Here is a 4,433-nt window from a genome sequence, read left to right as displayed (position 1 = left end):
GATTGTTTTTTAATCTGATTGTACATCAAATTTTACTGATTCTTTGAAGGGCTGGTAATTTTTTAAAAGTTTATTTATTTATTTTGAGAGAGAGAGAGAGCAGCAGAGGGGCAAAGAGAGGGAGAGAGAACCACAAGCGGGCTCTGCACTAAAAGTGCAACAGGTCTCAATTCCTCAAACTGTGAGATCATGACCTGAGCTGAAATCCAGAGTCAGACACTTAACTGACTGAGCCACCCAGGTGCCTCTGAAGGCCTGGTAATTTTTATTGGATGAAGAGTTGTGAATTTTGCTTTACTTATTACTGTACTGTATTGTATTCCATTAAAGATTGTTGAATTTTTTCTGGCATCCAATTAAGGTACTTGTGGATAATTTTGATCCTTTTGAAAAAGGTTTGATTTTAAGCTTTCTTAGAGTGGGTCCAGAACAGGCTTTATTCTGGACTAATTTAGTTCTATCACTAAGCCAAGACCCTTCTGAGGACTCCAACCAATGTATTGTGGGATCTCCTCATTTTGATTGGTGGGAACATGAATGCCTTCCAACACTATGCAATCTCCAGAAATTGTTCTGGCTCTTTTCCCTGGCCTTGGGGAGTTTCATTTAAGTGCAGATCAATATTAGCCAAAGACTCTAGAGGGTTCCTGTGGATATCTTCAGGGCTTTTCTCTGTGAAGCACCTCCTTTTCAGTATGTTGCCTTAAAAATCCTAGCTATCTTGATATCCCTGAATTTTGATCTTAATCTCTTCAATTCAGTAGGAGTGTTAGGCTCTTTGGGCTCCCCCTCCCTAGAGTATGACCTGAAAACTGGCTATGAACAATAAGCTGGGAGATCATAAAGCTCATCTCATCTCCCTTCTCTCAGTGACCAGAGTCCTGTGCTATCTTTTGTCCAATGTCTGAAAACCATTGTTTCATCTATTTTATCATGCATTTAGTTATTTGTAGTTGAAGGGTAATTCCTATTGCTGCTAATTCTTTCATAGTCAAAGGATATACTCTCCTTTAAACTTATTCTAATCAGCATTTGCTCCAGCATTCTGCTGACACTCTTTGCATCAAGGCCACTAATGATCTCCAAATTGTTAAATCTAATACTACCTATATGTAAGATGCACAAGGGCACCTGGGTGGCTCAGTCGGTTAAGCATCCGACATCAGCTCAGGTCATGATGTCCTGGTCTGTGAGTTTGAGCCCGCGTTGGGCTCTGTGCTGACAGCTCAAAGCCTGGAGCCTGTTTCTGATTCTGTGTCTACCACTCTCTCTGCCCCTCCCCCACTCACGCTCTGTCTCTCTCACTCTCAAAAATGAATAAATGTTAAAAAAAAATTTAAGATGCACAAAAGACCACTAAGTCCCCTCCAGAACTGATAAAACTATGATAGATGATGTAAGTAGGGTGGCATGTTAAGAGCACTGAATAAAACTATAGCACTTTAGGTCTAAAGAAAACTAGTCATGGATTCTCAAGACTTTCTTAGACAGCATGAAGCTCATCTAGGTGAAATACAACTTGTTTTAAAACATACCCAGGATTTGATTTTTATTCAGGAATGGTGAAGACAACAGAACAGGAGACAATTGCCATTGAAAAGGTGGTTTGTTACTCACTGTTTGAAGAGGAGAGAGATATTCCACACCACACAGGGCAACATGGGGAAGCACAGGGTCAGATAGGAGGCAGAAGGAGCGAGGGGAAATATGGGCAAAAGCCTTTATTTATGGTTTGTGTGAGAAGGAATGAGTAAGGCAGGGTAAACAGCTGATCAGGCATAGGGCTGCATAGTTTGAATTGTTTCAGTGGGCCCTAGTCTATAGGGGTGGTCCCTAGGTGTCCAGTACCTAGCCCTGGGGTAGTTAGGGCAAAGGAATATTGCCTCCTGGAATATAAAAGTGAGAAAGATGGGGTGGTTTTTGAGTACAGTCTCTGGATTTGTTAGTTTGCATACAATAGGTATGCATATGAAAGGCAAGTTGCTATCTTTAGGAATTAGCTAAACCTGGGAAGGGCAGTCCCTCCCCTGTCCACAAGGACCCAACATGTCAAAACATCATAAAATACATATCATAAGAAACATTAATACACAACAATAACAAATTGATCCACCCTACAAAGACTTATCTTCTTCAGGGAATGAGAGAGGGAAGACATAATGATTTCTAGAGACCCTGGTTCAGTCATAGGCCCAGAGGCAGGGCACCAGATTCATTGCAGTATATGGGCCACTGTCTTCTCTCAGCTGGGTTATTGCAGTCTCCTCCTTGCTTCTATTTTTACTTTTCTTCTCCACGCTATACTCCACTGATGTTTAATTGATACATGTCTGATCACATTGCTTATCTGCTTAACACCCTATAGTGGCTACTCGCTACATAGAATCACTCTCAAACTTCCTTACATGAAATATAATTTAGTCTCATTTCTTGCCATAAACCACTCTTCCCCCTCAATGCCCTACACTCACCAAATCTCCCCTCTCCACACATGGTATAGTCAGTTATACTGAACCTCCCCTAGTTCTTTAAAGACATCATACTCTTTTGGGGCACCTGGGTGGCTCAGTCAGTTGAGTGTCCACTTTGACCTAGGTCATGATCTCACAGTTCCCAAGCTTAAGCCCTGTGCCGGGCTCTGTGTTGACAGCTCAGAGCCTGGACAGGTTCCGGAAGATGGCGGCGTAGGAGGACGCGGGGCTTACAGCGCGTCCTGCCGATCACTTAGATTCCACCTACACCTGCCTAAAGAACCCAGAAAACCGCCAGAGGATTAGCAGAAGGGAGTCTCCGGAGTCAAGCGCAGACTAGAGGCCCACGGAAGAGGGTAGGAAGGGCGGCGAGGCGGTGCGCGCTCCACGGACTGGCGGGAGGGAGCCGGGGCGGAGGGGCGGCTCGCCGGCCAAGCAGAGCCCCCGAGTCTGGCTGGCAAAAGCGGAGGGGCCGGACAGACTGTGTTCCGACAGCAAGCGCGACTTAGCGTCTGGGAGGTCATAAGTTAACAGCTCTGCTCGGAAAGCGGGAAGGCTGGAGGACAAAGGGAGGGAGAGCTGCTGAGCCCCCGGACGGCAGAGCTCAGCTTGGCGGGGAACAAAGGCGCCAGCGCCATTTCCCCCGCCCATCCCCCAGCCAAAATCCCAAAGGGAACCAGTTCCTGCCAGAGAACTTGCTCGCTCCGCGCAAACACCCAACTCTGTGCTTCTGCGGAGCCAAACCTCCGGCAGCGGATCTGACTCCCTCCCGCTGCCACAGGGCTCCTCCTGAAGTGGATCACCTAAGGAGAAGCGAGCTAAGCCTGCCTCTCCAGCCCCCGTGCACCTTGCCTACCCACCCCAGATAATACGCCAGATCCCCAGCAACACAAGCCTGGCAGTGTGCAAGTAGCCCAGACGGGACACACCACCCCACAGTGAATCCCGCCCCTAGGAGAGGGGAAGAGAAGGCACACACCAGTCTGACTGTGGCCCCAGCAGTGGGCTGGGGGCAGACATCGGGTCGGACTGCGGCCCCGCCCACTAACTCCAGTTATACACCACAGCACAGGGGAAGTGCACTGCAGGTCCTCACCACGCCAGGGACTCTCCAAAATGACCAAACGGAAGAATTCCCCTCAGAAGAATCTCCAGGAAATAACAACAGCTAATGAACTGATCAAAAAGGATTTAAATAATATAACAGAAAGTGAATTTAGAATAATAGTCATAAAATTAATCGCTGGGCTTGAAAACAGTATACAGGACAGCAGAGAATCTCTTGCCACAAAGATCGAGGGACTAAGGAACAGTCACGAGGAGTTGAAAAACGCTTTAAACGAATTGCAAAACAAAATGGAATCCACGATGGCTCGGCTTGAAGAGGCAGAGGAGAGAATAGGTGAACTAGAAGATAAAGTTATGGAGAAAGAGGAAGCTGAAAGAAAGAGAGATAAAAAAATCCAGGAGTATGAGGGGAAAATTAGAGAACTAAGTGATACACTAAAAAAAAATAATATACGCATAATTGGTATCCCAGAGGAGGAAGAGAGAGGGAAGGGTGCTGAAGGGGTACTTGAACAAATTATAGCTGAGAACTTCCCTGAACTGGGGAAGGAAAAAGGCATTGAAATCCAAGAGGCACAGAGAACTCCCTTCAGACGTAACTTGAATCGATCTTCTGCACAACATATCATAGTGAAACTGGCAAAATACAAGGATAAAGAGAAAATTCTGAAAGCAGCAAGGGATAAACGTGCCCTCACATATAAAGGGAGACCTATAAGACTCGTGACTGATCTCTCCTTTGAAACTTGGCAGGCCAGAAAGGCTTGGCACGATATCTACAGTGTGCTAAACAGAAAAAATATGCAGCCGAGAATCCTTTATCCAGCAACTCTGTCATTCAGAATAGAAGGAGAGATAAAGGTCTTCCCAAACAAACAAAAACTGAAGGAATTT

Source organism: Panthera leo, chromosome B3, assembly GCF_018350215.1.
Source record: "Panthera leo isolate Ple1 chromosome B3, P.leo_Ple1_pat1.1, whole genome shotgun sequence".
NCBI lineage: Eukaryota > Metazoa > Chordata > Mammalia > Carnivora > Felidae > Panthera > Panthera leo.
The sequence above is the reverse complement of the archived record's forward strand: the minus strand, read 5'-3'. Positions refer to the sequence as shown.